General features: G+C 43.6%; 1 protein-coding gene across 1 annotated transcript in view; it reads right to left on the reverse strand.

Annotated features, from left to right (window-relative positions):
- The window catches only part of LOC144991983 (uncharacterized), a 123794-nt gene that overhangs the window by 12372 nt on the left and 94098 nt on the right, over positions 1-17324 (reverse strand). The window lies entirely within an intron of this gene.

Raw genomic sequence — 17324 nt, forward strand, 5'->3', positions numbered from 1 at the left:
CTTATGCAAATGGAATTCTGGGAATTTGTATCCTCATGCTGATCTGGACTCATGAGTTTCCTCATGGGTAATTTCACATGGACCTGAGGAAAGAGGTTAAAAACAAAAGTGCAAACTGCATGACTGCTAGAAATGTTAATGAAGATGAAACATTTGATCAATAAGGAACAGGAAAATCTGCAAAAATTAATTTTCAAGGATAGGAACTTTTGCTAGATTCCTGGGGATTTTTTTGTTATTGTTTTTAAAATCATAGTAAAATTTAAAAATTATTAAGTCATCTTTAATCAAATGTTTTTTAGTCAGGGGTCAGAACTGTTTGGGCCAGTTTTTTAGCACCCAAAACCCAGCGGGAGCTGCAAAGTCCCACCTTGATATTTTAAAAAATGTAATTTTTTTTATGTTTTTGTGGCCTCTTAACAATTCAATTTTATAAATGTAGATTTTAAATATTTGACAAAAATTGAATTACAACAATGTTCTATTTTTCATCTATGTACAACATGGAAGAAGATATATCATAATAGTGGATTATTTTTATATTATATTTATACATTATTTTACTTTTGACAGAAGCACATATTTGTTCCTTTCAAAATAAAATGCATTTTGTATCAAATAAGATTTCATTGTACGTGTAACTATGACAAAGACCTTAGATCCTCCTGTTGCAGCAGATTTACTTTCAACTAAACCCCTTTTTTACTGCCCTTTCTTTTGTGTCTTCATCCCCCATCTCACATCACACTCTCACCTTCTCTCTTCTTTTTTTTCATCTGGTCCAACAAAAAAAGTAGACAAACATAATTATCATAAATAAAGTTTCGCCTGTAATACAAAAGGGGTTTTTACTAATATACTCTGTCAGAAGATTCACAACCCCTTATTGTAACCGGAAAATCAAACTCGAACCTAAAATATCTATACATATAAATGCAGTTTTGTACTGTAAGAACGTCATCTGTGAACAGCAACTAGATACTGGTGTGCAGCAGAAGAAAAGTTCATTAAAATAATTAATTATATTTAATTATTATAATTAATAAAAAACATTCTGACAAAGATTAAACATTTTACTATCATTTGTCTCAGTTTTCTGACATAGTAAAAATCTAAACAGAAATAACCAGACTTAACTAACTAAAACAAGTGAACCATAACAACGAATCTATTTAATTGAAGTGTCAAAATTTTAAGCCAAAGAGCTACAATGGCCCCAGAGCGTGAGGGTGCTGACCCCTAGTTTAGGCAAAAAGACAATCTGGTTGAACAGAAACTGCCTACTCATGCCACATTATAACAAAACCAAAATTATGATTAGCAGGTGAACTTCTCGTTGTAATTTCTTATATCCAGTTGATCGTTTGGTATTAAATGACATTTTATTCGTCGGGCATAAGTCTTTGATCCCTTTCATTGCATAGCAGGCATGAGAAGAAAGGAACAGACTTCACCTCAACTTAACCAGTAATCCTCACTCTTCCCAACAGTCGTGTTTCTTGGAATTTGGCCTCCGTCACGTAAGCACAGACGCGTACATTTCTACTCGCAAAAGGAAACAACAAAATAAAGACATACATTTAATGCAGGGGGGGACGCTCAAGAACTGGGCTTTGATGTTGTGCAGCACACACCATCTTCCTGAAGCCGACACACATTTTCCCCCGCAGATTGTGCTTCTCGCAGACCTGTGACCCTGACCCACTCTGACCATCCAATGCTTTAACCCTGCTTCTCCTGCTGGATGTATTTCTCTCATCATTAGTCTTACAGTCTGTGGATAACGCTGACACATCTTTCCAGGAAGCGCACGCAGGTTCAAGTTCCTCCCCGGCTCCATATCAACGATAAAACCTTTGACCCTGCACATTGCTCGGACAACCCATGGGGGCTCATCAGTGTGAGAAAAGGGAGTCTTCTATTTCACATGTGAAGAAGAGGAAGGAGCAAAAAAAAGGGGGGGGGGGGCAGATAAAGGTAAAAAAAGGCCAAGCAGGAGACAAACGTGCAGATGGATGGCTTGGGTTTTCAGGGTTGTGACAGGGCAGTCCAGGTGATGAGAGTCAACACAGGTAACCTTGAAAGTCTAATCTGTTTCGTGGTTTTGAACCATATGTGGGAAAAAAGGACTCTGTGGAGAATCTGGGTGAAACATCCTACCGTCCAATCATGAAACTTGCAGAGGGATGCACAGCACATGTACGACGTATAGGCAGAGCAACGCAGGGCTCCACAGCTCAGGGTTTTGTTTAGTGACAGAGCTGCTTCAAAAAGGGGACAACATTTTTAAAAAATGTATCTACCAATATGAAATGTGTGTTTTTGTATTTGCGGTGCTTGGAGACTCCACTTCATCAGTTTCACATATAAAACTAGAGTCAAATCCTGAGAAACACCTTCCTGTTTGCCCAAAAAACAAGAAATGTGATAAGTACTAATAGCAAAAGAAGGTAAATTACCTTTGAAAGAAATGTCATGCAAAATCCTTTCTATTAAAAGGATTAGAAAATCTGTGGGAACCGCATAATTAATTCATTCCATCTGTCATGCACGGACATTTTTTGTGGCTTTTTGAAATGAAGAAACCTGCTAAAAAAAAAAAGTAATAATAATGTGCATTTCCAGACGATCAAAGTTCTTCCACTGTGTTCATTATTCATTTATACTTGGTGGTGGTAACTACTGATGTAGCCACAGCTGCCCTGGGGCAGAACGATAGAGGCATGACTGCCGGTTCGCGCCATCACCGGGACATTTAAGTCAGGCTTTAAACATTCCTCTTTGGACTGGCTTATTGCCAGAGTAGCTAGTAATCAAATAATATTTAAATGACGTATACTTATATAGCGCTTTTCTACCTACAAGGCCCAAAGTGCTTCACAGTCGCACACACATTCACCCAGTCACACACGTTCACACACTTATGGCGGCTCCGCTGCCAAACACTGGCGCCAACCTCCCACCAGAGGCAAGGTGGGGTTCAGTGTCTTGCCCAAGGACACATGGGCGTGCAAGGCGGGAATCCAACCTGCAATCTTACGATCATGGGTCGACCGCCCTACCGCTGCACCACGGCCGCCCTCACTTACTGTGAACATGTTTGAATTTACCTTACCGGTAATAACAATAACAACTAGAGGCTGTTAAGCTGCTAGAAGCTGGGGTAACTATGGTGCACTGGGGTTCTGTCCTTTATTCTTGTCTACTTCTACCCTCCTTCTCCTCTCTATTCTTGCCTCTGTTTGGTGGAGTGCGATTCATGTACTGCCCCCCCCCCCCCCCCCCCCCCTCCTGGGGGAGTGCTTCCAGATTCCAATCGGCTCATCTGTGCTCCTGTACCTGATGGTGGGCCTCCTCTCTGCTCCTTCACTTGATTGTGGACCCCCCCCCTTTGGTTTGTCTCGCCTCCCAAGCCGTCCCCCCACTCATCTGGATGAAGCTCATCTGCTGGACTATTGTGCTATCTTAGATGACCCCCCCCCCCTTCCATTGAGGTGTTCTCCCTACCATGACAAAGGTGGATAAAGGTGGAAAGATTTCATGTAATCCATGGACACCAGTGAAGATCACAAATCATTGAAGAAAAAAGGTTCAGAGCACTGTCTAGTGGGTCTAGATGACCCAGCTCCCAACGTTAGAGTGGCTAGGATAGAACAAGGGTTACCAGAGTCGTGCAAAACCTTGATGTGAGGGTTTTTTTGAAGAGTGTTTTTTTTTTCTTATTTACAAGGGGGAAAATGAACTACTAAAAGGTTTATCGTGATAAATTACACATTCTATTTCAAACTGTACTTAAGAATTTGAGGAAATAATTTCTGTAGCTGTCTCCTGCTCCTTTGCCTGGCAGATGACAGGAAGATCTTGTTGTTTTCATAACCATCCCAGAACTGCAGCGACAAAGACCAGAAAGCGAATGAACAAATTCCTCTTGAAGCCCATGAGCAGATCTTTGGTGGATCCTGGCTCATCACACACTCATAGAAAAACACCTTAATGAACATAGTGGTGGTCTGTTCCTCATAACTCCCAATGCAGCTGATTACTGAGTTTTCTACACTGTGAGGAGAAGTCGGTTCATTCAAAAGTGTCAATTGATCCGTTTAGCAGGTGCAGCAGGGCCGAGTGCACACAGGCAGCAGAGGTTTGCCTTCTGCGTCTGTGTCAGTGCAGAGGATGACGCAATGCTGCTTTATGATGTGAGAAAAAGGAAAAGCAAACCAATATTTGACCTGTTTTTACTTCCAGGTGTGTTGGTGCAGCCAGTCTGGCGTCCATCAAAACTCCACGTTTGAGACAGATGTGTGCAGGAGAGCCATAAATAAAAACTGTACAGTTTAATCTCTGAAAACTGGAAAAGGATGAATGCTCCTTAAAGTTTGCCATAAACCACATGTGTTAGGTATTGACGTCGATAGCAGACTTATAAGTCAAACAATGAGTCTCTTTACCAAAAAAAAAAGACAGGCTCCACCTTTGAGGACACTCAGCCTTCTAAATGGGAACAACAGTGATACCCGTGTGTACTGCATGTTTTCATCAAGCTTTTATCAAGAAATGATCATCTTTTTCAATAAACAAATGAGATAAAAGATTTTTTGTTTGACAAATACAATCAGTTACTTTAAAAGAAAATTATTTAATAGATTTGATCAATGTTACGTTGATCCAATGGCTTTTTATAAACCTAGTGGTATCAATAATCCCATTCACAGAAATCTTCTTTCCCTTTGAGAATTCATATTCTGATTAATCCAACTGATATAAATTCAGTTCAATTTAATTCAATTATGAACTGAACTAGTCTAAACTAGTTTAACTGGACTGACTTGAATTAAAGTTCCTAAAATTGTTAAACATCTGTTGGCAAATACAGGTTTCTAGCATTGGTGAAGAGCATCGTTCCCATTGTTCGCTAATTCATAGACGCGTGTAAACACTGAAGGCTTCCACGGTAAACAACTCTTACAATAGTTTTTGAGGAAGACATAAACTATAACAAATATTTACATATTGGACATTGCTTCCTCTTTAAAAGAATTACGACTGACTAGACTGAGAAACTTGTTTACATTTCATTGGCATGAATAAACGTCCAACTTTAAAGTAGGAACGTCGTGAAAAAAGGAGGACGCATCAAAAAATCACTTTGGACAAAACTTCAGTGAAAGCCAACAGGTTTGTAAAATGTATATCTGTAAGATTAGAACACATTAGTTTTCCTGCACCAGCCTAGCAGATTCCAAAGTGCTCTTGTCTTGCCTTTTTTGTCAACATTTAGTCCTTCTTATCCTCAAAATGTGACTTTCTTTGTCTCTGTTTGGTGAGAAATGAATTGGTTGCTATTTTTGGTGCCACCTACTGAAATGCAGTTGTAGTACCACAGAACAAAAGCAGGGCTGCAGTGTCGCTCCTGTGACAGCCTTCTAAGAAGGCTAGTGGGATAAACGCCATTCGCTTAACCTCCTCTACACCCGCAGAAAGAAACAAACAACTTGTGCTCAGCACCTGAGAGGAAGTGGAACGAGTGTGAGAACGTGTGGGCCTCCTCTTGGCATCAGGCGGCATGAATGGCACAAAGAGATCCGTTTTTGACGAGATTCCACAACCCTTAGTCCTTCAGACCTGTGACATTTAATCTCACTAAGACCTCATTTACCCTGCTCACCGGGTAAAACACATTCCTCAGATTAACAACAATCCTGCTCCACCAGCTCTCAGGCAGGCGAAGCAGCGTTCATCCATCCAAGCATATCAACTGTGCTCTTAAATTATAAATAATCTATTTGTTCTTCAGACCTAAAGCTTCTTTCGGGGAGATTGCAGCCCACTCCCGGCTGTTGGAAACACTTGCAGTTTTATCAACATGACTGGTTACATTACGAGGTTATTTGCCATGCAAATCTGCAGGAACTGCATGTACCTTCCTTGCTGGAGGCAGGTATTTACTCTCTGGTAGCAGGATTGAGGAAGTGTGTAATGTTTACACTTCTCCATGACACAGGGCAGCTTTGTTTGGCCTGTAATCTCACTGGTCTACAACAATGTGACACTGTGAGAGAAAAAAGCACAATGGTTAAAAAACAAGCTTGGTTTCATGTTGTCCTAATGTAATGACTTTTAAATTCTGGTGTTTTTCACAAAACTGTGAAATGTGTCATTTTAGCTTCTGCGCCAGAAGCTTAAATCAATGGAATACTTTTACTTTTTTAAAATCATGAAAGTTTTCAATTGTCTATTCCATAAAAAATGTTCTGATGAGCAAATCACTTAATCATTACAATAGTGCTTTAAAATGAGTTAAAACAGAACATAACGGGGTGTAGAGATTCATTTGACCAACAATTTAATTCATATCATAATTTGTGGTTCATGATACAATACATAGTCAATATTGATTCATTTTAAATGATCCGATCCTCTGCCCTAAAGTGGATCCAGATCCTCTGACTTAAAGTGGATCCAGATCCTCTGACCTAAAGTGGATCCAGATCCTCTGACCTAAAGTGGATCCAGATCCTTTGTCCTAAAGTGGATCCAGATCCTCTTCATCCAAACTTCCAGACAGAAATTCCTGCTACTGAACAGTTTTCCAGATTCTTGGATTTCTTCCAGATCATCAAGTTAATGAAATCTGTGTCCAAACCAACAAGTAATCTAGAATGAATGTCAAATCCATTCACATGTTAGTTTCCTAAAGTTCACCACTGTTGTTTTTCCACATCCAAAGAATCCAAAGGGAACATTCTTAGAACATTCTAGACACTGGATGGTCACATGACTTTAGTCAAAGTCTGTCCACACATTGGACTGGAATGATGGACTGATCCGTGTTGATGACATCACACGTATGTTGTCTGTTGTGATTGGTCGGTTTTACCCTATAGTCACATAAACGTATTGTACCTCAATTCAAATGGTATTTTCTCATATCGATTACAATCAATCAATTTCATTTTAAAACAATTTTATAATGCATAAGTCGATTCAATTAACAACTTGCCTTAGCGTAGTAATAGAAATCAATTCATCGATCAAATGGATGGACCCTTACAGCCCTGTACTGTAACCATTTTTAAAAAGGCCTTTTAACCATTTGTTAAAGAGAAACTTGCCTCTGATATTTCCTATATGGAGGTGAAATAAAAACCTTTTTCTTGTGAAAACACTTGTGAACATAAACCACACTGAATGATCTTAATCTAAAGGAAAAGAACTTCCAGTTTGTTTTCAATGAGGCTACATCATGAAAACCTACAATGTGCCTTAGCATGTTTTTTATTTATTTGGAGTCTATATTTTTCGTGAAAGGGACAAATAATAAATGTTTAGTGCAATGCTTTGAGTAATTTGGAAAATATAAATTAAAATTTTAGACTTGGGTATATTAATAAAATTGGTCTAAAAACAGTGTTTTAACCCTCACCAATGTTTTTAACATGTTCGTGTGGGTTTCTTCTCATGATGGAGGACATATATTAACCCTTGTTCTATCCTAGGCACTTTACCATTGGGAGTTGGGTCATCTAGACCCACTAGACAGTGCTCTGAACCTTTTTTCTTCAATGATTTGTGATCTTCACTGGTGTCCATGGATTACATGAAATCTTTCCACCTTTATCCACCTTTATCATGGTAGGGAGAACACCTCAATGGAAGGGGGGTTTCTTTATTTAAATCCTTGGGATTTAGGAGCAGGTGTAATAATGTTTTTGGAAAGGGCTTGTAGCTGTAATGTATAAGGTACCACAGCGAGCCACAAGCTGTTGGAAAAAGAGCTTATTTGTGGCGTACAAAATACAACGGGCCGGGCAAAATCTCCCTGCTTTGCTCCATTCATTTTTTTTGTGTTCTTCTCTAACTTGTCCTGTCAAACAGATGAGAGCCTTTTGTGTTGGACATATTTTACTTTTACAACAGGGGTTATGAATATTATGATACACCAGAGATATATTTAAATAAACCCCTTTTGTAATTTCAGCTAAACTTTATTCATGTTAATTATATTTGTAAATACTTTTTGTTGGACCGGACGGAAAAGAAAAGGAAGGACGAAGAGAGAGGGATAACAGACGGGGGGGGGGGGGGTGTAGAGGGGTGATTATAGTAGTGAGGCTAAGATCATGAAGCGTCAGAAAGCAACAAGTTGCTGGAGCTTCATAATCACACCTGACACGTTAAGATGCATGAAAAATCTAAAATGGGCGGGGCCTGTCCACACACTCAAACGTAACAAACACACCTGTTGGCTCCAAAAGTGTTCACACACAAACATGTCTACATGGACATACTGCCACTAACATTCACACACGCGTACTTTCAGACTAACACATGTGAAACATTTCATTCAGTCACACAAACTGTGTGTTCGAGTGCTCGAGTGAGTGTTTATGTTCTTCTGGGGAGGATGATGGAATGTAAAAAGAGGGAGAGAACCCCCCCACCCACCCAGTCCCCACCGCAGCAGCAGCGGCAGCCGGGACCCCCCAGTAAAGTAGATAGAGAAAGACCGCCTGCCGGGCTCTGCTCCATTCTGATGCAACCACCTTTGTCTTTGTCCGAGCCGGCATCTGCCTTAAAACTGTACAGCTGGATAACCAAAATATTGTTTGCCATTTTTGTTGCACCAGTAATGTTAGGTTAGGGTTGTAAGCTACTGGGAGACAGTAGTAAACAGACGGATGATGGGAAAGGGAAGGAGGTTTACTCTGTGCCAATGGCCCCGCCCATAATTCAGAGATTAATTTCTAATGAACTCCTGCTGCTCTGCAGAAACTATGTCCTAGAACATGACACACGTTTTTTTATTTTTCCTAAAAACGGCATCATCATAATTAAAAGACCACTGGGATTGCTTCAAAAATAGATAAGAGTAAGGCGAGGATGCTGTAGTATCGCGAGACCCAGCGAGACGAGTGTGGTGAGTAGACTTGGCGGCGCGTAAGCATTTGAACAAACATTTTCGATCTTGTTTCATTTTTCCGCCATATTAGAATATTTCCTGCTAACTAACATAACCTGTTAAGAGTATTAAGCTTCTGTCAGCCTGGAGGACCTGGAGAATTTCATTGACGAGTGTTTTAATACCTGCAACATGGTGAAGCCCAGAACCGCCACCACCACCCCCTCCTCCAAGCGTGAACGGCCTGAGGACTCTCCCGGGGCTGTGTCCTCTCCAGGCAGCGGAATGAGCGATATCCTGGATTCGATTGATAAAAAGCTCTCCAGCTTTGATGGCCGCCTCAATTTGCTGGAGATCCTCCATAGAGAATTTCAAGGTCTGCGGGAGTCTCTGGAATTCAGCCAGCAGCAGGTGCAGGAGCTCGCAGCGGAGAACCAGGCCCTCAGAGAGACCGTCAAGATCTTAAACAGTGACACCGCTCGTCTCTCCGAGGAGAACCGATCCATCAAGGAAAACCTCCTGGATCTTCAGTCGAGGAGCATGAGGGACAATTTAGTGGTCGCAGGGGTTCCAGAGGAGGCAGGAGAAGACCCCGAGGCCACCGTGAGATCCTTTTTAGAGGTCCACCTGAAGCTCCCCAAGGAGGAGGTGCAGAAGATCTCTTTCCACAGGGTTCACCGCCTCGGAGGAAGAAGGTCCGACCACCAGCGCCCGCGTCCTATTGTGGCTAAATTCGAACATTTCAAACAGAAGGAGTTGGTGAAGGGCCGCGGACGGGAACTGAGAGGCACGCATTACAGCGTTAATGACCAGTTCCCGGCAGAAATCCTCCGTAGAAGAAAGATCCTGTTCCCGCTGAGGAGGAAGCATCTTGCTGCTGGTTCGAGAGCGATTGTGGCCGTTGACAAACTTTACGTGGACGGCCGGCTGTTCCGGGACCCGGAGATCACCCCCTGGCTGTGCTGAAGGCTTTCAGATCCGCGCTGAGAACATCTGCGCTGCCCAGAAGAAACCCGCTAAACTTACTTCAATGAATGGAAAACCGGATCATCAATAATCCACACCTCGATCTCAGGAAAAGTCTTTTTTTTTCTTCGTCACCTCAGTCCCACTGATGTTTCTATTGTTGTTTTGTTGTTGTTTTCGTTTTCCCTTCTATCTCTTTTCTTCTTTCCTTTACTCTCCCCCCCCCTCTCCCCCCTCATTGGCGGCTGGGTAGCTCGGTTGGTAAGGTGGGAAGCTACCATGCAGGAAACCAGGGTTCAATTCCTGGAGGGGAATGAGCAATGGTACTGGGGGCAATTACCATATCAATGGCGAGCAGTTAACATCACCCAGTGAGGATCCTTAGGCAAGACCCTTAACACTACTGCCTCCCGAGCGCGGTTTCGGCTGCAGCTCACCGCTCCCCAAGGGGATGGGTCAAATGCGGAGAAAGAATTTCCCTTCGTGGGATAAAATACAGTGTATAAAAAAAAAAAAAAAAATCATATGTAAATCACCTGGAAGCAACTCATCCTCGGTAAGTATTTATTTATGCACGGAACGGGCGCGCGCACACAAGCACACACAGGGGCGTGCACATGCGATCCCGCACACACACGCCGACATACTGCAATCACCTCACACAGGCTCTCATAGGACGCACGCGACACGCAGCTCACATAGCCAGAAAACGTTCACGCGCACAGCGCTTCTCAATGCGGGCACGCGCACACGGACTGGTACACAAGCACTACTTAGCTTTACACCTTTTCAGTCAGAGCAGTTATGAACAGTCTTGACATCGTTAGCTGGAATGTGCGTGGACTTGGCTCTGAGCCAAAGAGATTGAAAGTGTTAAATCACCTGGATGGTCTAAAAGCAGATATAGCTCTACTGCAGGAGACCCATTTATCAAATTATTTGAACCACCTTATGTGCTGCTTACAATTTCCAGTTATATACTCTGCCAGTTACAACTCCAAACAACGAGGAGTTGCTGTTTTAATTAATAAAAATCTTAATTTTACTCATAAGGATACAGTTACTGACCCAGAAGGCAGATTTGTAATCATTAATATATCCATTCAGAATAAGGACTTTTGTATAGCGAGTGTATACGGGCCTAATGTTGACGACTCTTCCTTCTTTCACAGATTCTTCACCTCACTCTCAGTTCACTCTGACTCCACAATCATTATAGGAGGAGACTTCAACCTTGTTTTGGACCCTGAACTTGACAGACTCAGCACAGCAGCAAATCAGCGTACATGGCAGTCTGCAAGTATTCTAAAGCAGTACATGAATGATCTGGGTCTCTGCGACGCGTGGCGCTCATGTCACCCAAACACTAAGGGGTTCACCTTTTTTTCTCCAGTCCACCATTCACACTCCCGTTTGGACTATTTATTAATCAGTAACTCTCTTTTAAAAAATATTCAAAGCTCCAATATCCATCCAATTATTATCAGTGACCATGCACCAGTCTCTGTAAACATTTCTAGGGAAAAATCCACACCCTCCGGTACAACCTGGAGGTTTAATACGTCTCTGTAAAAGGACCAGGAATTTCTTGAATTCATTAAAAAAGAGTGGGCAACCTTCTTAGACTTCAACAATACTCCAGACATCCCACCGTGCGTTCTTTGGGAAACAGCAAAGGCAGTCATGAGAGGGAAAATCATTTCTTATTCAACGCACAAAAAACGCAAAGAGGAAGCAGATTTATTAGAATTAGAAAATAAAATCAAAACCCTGGAGACTGCTTATGCTGCTTCTGCACAGGAACACATTCTGAGAGATCTGAAAAATTTAAAGCTGCAGTTAAATGACATCATTAATAAACGAACACAATTTCAAATACAAAGGCTACGACTTGAAAGATTTGAAAACTCTAATAAATCTGGCAAATTTCTGGCTAATCAGCTTAAAATTAATAGAGAAAAATCATCAATCACCTCTATTATGGACCAAACAGGAAATGTCACTCATGACCCGGTCAAAATTAATAACGCATTTGAAAAATTTTATAAAAACCTGTACACACCGCAGATCAATCCGTCAGAGCAAAGTATTGACTCATTTCTTAATAATGTAAACCTACCCAGGCTAAATGAGGATCAAATCACAAACTTAGATTCTCCGCTCTCGCTGTCTGAACTTCATGAAGCTCTGTTACTTATGCCCAATGGTAAAGCACCAGGGCCTGACGGCTTTCCTGCTGAGTTTTATAAAGAATTCTGGGAACAACTGGCACCAACATTTTATAAAACGGTCACATCTATTAATGAGAGCCAATCAATGCCACCTAACATGAACTCAGCCAACATAATTCTTCTTCTAAAACCAGACAAAGATCCCACTAGTCCTTCAAGCTATCGCCCTATTTCTTTAATCAATGCAGATGTAAAAATTATCTGCAAAGCACTAGCACAGAGAATAGAAAAAATCACTCCTCACATAATTCACTTCGACCAGACTGGATTCATCAAAGGCAGACACTCGGATGATAATGTCCGTAGACTAGTTAATATAATAGACTTTGCCACCATTGAAAACCAGGAAATGACTATACTATCGCTGGATGCTGAAAAAGCCTTTGACAGAGTAAATTGGAAGTTCCTTATTGCTGCCCTCCATAAGTTTGGTTTTGGAGAAGCATTCATCAATTGGATCAAAATATTATATCACAACCCCAATGCATCAGTTAGAACTAATAAACAGACTTCAACCAGGTTTTTTCTTGGAAGAGGAACTAGACAGGGCTGCCCACTCTCTCCTTCTCTTTTTGCTATATTCATTGAGCCTTTAGCTGCAGCAATAAGACAGAATGAGAGCATTATAGGAATAAAAACCAAACACAGCCATCATAAAATTAGTCTTTATGCAGATGACATATTACTGTTTTTAAGGAATTTACATTCTGTAAATGAAACAGCAACGATCATAAATGAATTCTCCTCCATATCAGACTATTCCATTAATTGGAATAAGTCTGTTTTATTACCACTCAACAGGAATATGGAACAAAGACTCACAATTCCAGTTAAAACAGGAAATATCAAATATCTGGGTATCTACTTTTCCCCCAAACTATCAGAACTGGTGCAGCTAAACCACACCCCATTACTGAAAAGCATACAGGACGATCTAACACGCTGGACCAACCTGCCTCTGTCCCTTATGGGCAAGGTAGCCACGGTTAAAATGAAAATCTTACCCAAGGTTAATTATCTCTTCTCAATGATTCCCACACAACCGCCATTAAAATGGTTCAAAACATTAGACTCATCCATATCAAGCTTTCTATGGAACAACAAACCTGCAAGAATTAGTCTAAAAACTTTAAAATCTGCAAAAAGCTGTGGAGGATTAGAATTTCCTAACTTCCACAAATACTTTCTTGCAAATAGATTACAATATATCTTAAAATGGTTAAAAAATAATCCAGAAACCAACTCATGGTTAGACTTGGAACAGGCGTTATGTGGAAAGATCAACCTGTCACAGCTACCATTTATTAGCCAAACAGTTAAAAAACAGGATTGTTTCAAAACTATTAATATAAATGCCACTTTAACAGCCTGGTGGGAATTTCTCAAAATATCAAAATCATCAATTCAACCGTGCAAAATGACACCCATCTGGAAAGACCCGGACATCCTTATTAACAAAAAAATGATTCACTTCCCAGCTTGGCAAGCAGGGGGCATAAAACAACTAGAGCACGTAATTATTGATAGAAGATTCATAACTCCCCAGGAACTTCAAGACAAACATGGAATAAATAACTTCTTGGAATATCAGCAACTCAAATCAAGTATTACTAAAAAGAATAAAATTAAAGACGACGATTTAAAGCTACCAGATGTAGTTACCACTCTGATTAATTTTTCAATGAATAGAACTCTCTCCAAAATATACAAACTTTTATGTAATTTAGATAACAATATTGCCCTTCCAACAAAAAAATGGGATGTAGATTTGAGCATCAGCACAGATGAAAGCTTCTGGTCAGAACTCTGTCTAAATACCTTTAAACTGACAAAAAGTCCAAATCTGCAGCTAATCCATCTCAAAACTCTTCACAGAATTTACTACACTGGACAGAGGATGTCCAAGATGGGTCTCAGTAACTCAGACATTTGCGAGCACTGTGACAGTAATCTACCCGACAGCTACATGCACGCACTGTGGTTCTGCACTCCTGCCCAGGCTCTCTGGCAGCAGGATGGGCTGCCCATCTGCACCTGGGGCTGGGATCGGCCCTTCCCTGGCTCTGGGACGGGACGGGACAACCCTCTCGGGGCCCCCGGTCGCTCTGGGTGTCACCCGCTTCGGCTGCGGGGTCAGGGGTGGGGTGGGGTGGGGGGCTTGTCGGCCCTGTCCTGTCGGGGGGCGTTCTGGGGGGGAGGGGGGGCCATTATTGGTACGGGTCGGGGGGGCTAGCGGGTCGGGGTCTCCGCTGAGGCAATCAGTGGTTGCCTCGGCCGGTTGGCCTCCTCGGTCCCGTCGAGGCCTGACCAGAGCTCCTCTAGGGCCGACGTCTGGGGGTGGGGGCCTGGGCTTGCTCCGGGGGGGGCAGCGCTTTCTGGCTCCTCTCTCTCTGTGTGGGGTGGGTGGTGCCGGGCCTGGGGTGTCGGCGCCTCCGGGGGTGGGGCCCCTGGGCTGGGTGGCCCTGGCCCCTTTGCTGGGGGTGGGCTGGGGGACGGCTGTTTGACCACCGGGGGACAGTCTACCAGCTGTCCCCAACTTACCCCCTTCCTCATATAACCTCATATTAGGGTGAGGGGGTGGGGGGTCTAGCCTGCGATGCGCCTTGGGGGGGGGCTACTTGGGAGTGGCCCCCCTCCTATGGTTGCCGTATGGAGTGGGCCCCCCATCTTTCGGTTTTATTTGCACCTTAGACATGTAGGGTCCTTGGTAGGGGGGGTGCTTGGACATCACTGCAAGCAAGCAGCAGATGTCCTCCTGGCACCCTACCCGCCAATTTTAACCGCACCTTAGACATTTAGGGCCCCTTGGTGTGGAGGGTGAGGGGACATCACTGTGAGTAATCAGGAGATGTCCCCTTAGTGCCCTACTCGTCAATTTTAACTGCACCCCCCTTAGTACACACACCCCTCCCCCTTCAATATATACATTCAAACATAAACACACACACATGCACACAAACACCCTCTCAAACACCCATACACGCACACACATTTTACAAGGAAGGTGGGACCTGGGTCCATCTGTCCCCTACCCCTTCCCTGGTGGGGGGTGCGGGCCCCTTGGCGATGGCGGCCGTGTCCCTTGGGTGCCGGCTCCCTGGGCCCGGCGGTGCTCTCTCCGCACGGTGGGGGGGTTCATATTACACCTGAGCCGGGGGTGTTCGTGTCCCTGGGGGGTGGGTCCTGGTCCTTGCCCCTGGGCGCTGGGCCCCGCCAAACTTCCAACATGGCCGAGCCTGGTCGGGCCATATTTATAACACCCCTTGTGGGCCGCCCTTTTTTCCCCGGGGTTCCCCCCTCCTGGGCGGGGGCGGCGGGCCCCTGCCTTGCTCCTACCTGGACCAACCGTGGGCCGGGTGGGTGGCTGCCTGGAGTGCGGAGCGGGTCTCCCTTGGGGGGTCCTGGCTCGTACCTGGGGTCGGGGCGGGGGGATGCCCGGTACTCCTGGGTGGTGGCGGGGTGCTCGTCTGGGGCTGTGGGCGTCCCTCTCCGGTGGGGCCCTGCGTTGGGCTCTTCCGGCGCGGCGGGGGGGCTGCTTTCCTGGCTGGGCTGGGGCGGCGCTCTCTTTCCCTCCGCGCCTCCCTGCTCTCTGGCTCTGGGGGCCTCGCGGCGGTCCTGCTGGCCCTGGCCTGGGTGGCGGTCTTGGTCGCCCAGGGGGCGGTTGTTCCCTGCCTGTTCCCGTATGGCGTTGGGGGAATTCCGGCTGCCGCTGCTGCTGCGGCGGGGGTCTGGGTGTGGGGGTGGCTGGGCGCTCTTCCTCCTTCTTTTCACATTCCACCATCCATTTTAGAAGAACATAAACACTCACTTGAGCACTGGTGTTAGCTCACCTTTGCACTAATAGTTTGCATGATTGAATGAATGAAAGATTTCACACTAGTTGGTTTAAAGCAGTGTTTTTCAACCAGTGTGCCGTGGCACACTAGTGTGCCGTGGTAGATGGTCAAGTGTGCCGTGGGAAATTGCCCTCATTAATCATTAACTAATCTAAAAACATTTTCCATCTCCAGGATATCAGCTCTTTGTTCATCCAAACAGGCCCTGATAAAACACTGAGTTGTTAGGAATATAAAAGATCTTAAAATTACTTTTTCTTTGTGTTTATTTAATTCTATTAAAGAAATTTTGATAAGAATGACGCTACCGCGATTTCCCTGCAGCTATGACAGTTTGCGGAAAAGTCCCGTCCCTTTAACTGTCTCCACCAATCATTCTTGAAGGCTTAATCACATGTCATCAGTCTGACCAATCAGAAGTGCTTAAAGTCTTCACTTCCTTGTTCTTAATTCTGCTGATAAAGTCGCTCAGTTCTAACAAAAATGCCAGCTAAAGCTTTTCTTTAGCGGTGTAGCTTTCCACAGAGTCCGGTGTCAGACCGTGAAACAAGTGGACAATACAATGAAGCTCAGAGACGCGAGTCTTTCTGCAAGTTTTCGGCAGTTTTCACACTACATCTCCCATGATGCATTGGCTTAAAGGTGTCACAGCGCAGTGTCCCAGCGCACAATGAGTTGTCCTTGCGAAACGCCTTGAAACCACAACAAACAAACAGTTTCTAAATTTTCTAATTTAACTTTCATTTCATCTCTTAGAAAAAACAGCCGCAACTTCCTGCTTTTCCGGCCACAATTATCACAAAAATGCACTGAGATTGCGGGGGGGCTGTCGATCAATACAGACCATGAATCTCTGTTTTTTTTTTTTTGGATGCTGATGTGCCGCGGGATTTTTGTCAAGGTTAAAGTGTGCCGTGGCTCAAAAAAGGTTGAAAAACACTGGTTTAAAGGCATAGGTATGCGTTCGTGAACACTATCTGTTTTGTGTACATGTTGACATGTGGACATTTTTGCAGCTAGCAGGTGTGTTGATAATGTTTGAGTGTGTGTGAACAGGCCCCGCCCTTTTTGTACTACATTTGAACCGTACCGTAATGATAAACAACCAGTAAACTTGTCTGCTCTATGCTGCTTCATGGTCTTACCCCCCTTCCCCTCCTATTATCACCCTCCTACCCCCCCCCCCCCCCTCTCTTCTTCCCCTCTTTCCTTTTCCGTCCGGTCCAACACCAAAGATTTTCAAACATGATTGAAATTAATAAAGTTTGGCCTCAATTACAAAAGGGGTTTATTCAGACATACCTTTGGTTTGTCTGAAGGTGAATAACCCCTTTTGTTAAAATAAAATATGTCCAACACAAGAGGCCCTCAGCTCTCATCTGTTTGCCTAGC

This window comes from Oryzias latipes, chromosome 4 (assembly GCF_053564925.1).
Source record: "Oryzias latipes strain Hd-rR chromosome 4, Olatipes_Hd-rR_3.1".
Lineage (NCBI taxonomy): Eukaryota > Metazoa > Chordata > Actinopteri > Beloniformes > Adrianichthyidae > Oryzias > Oryzias latipes.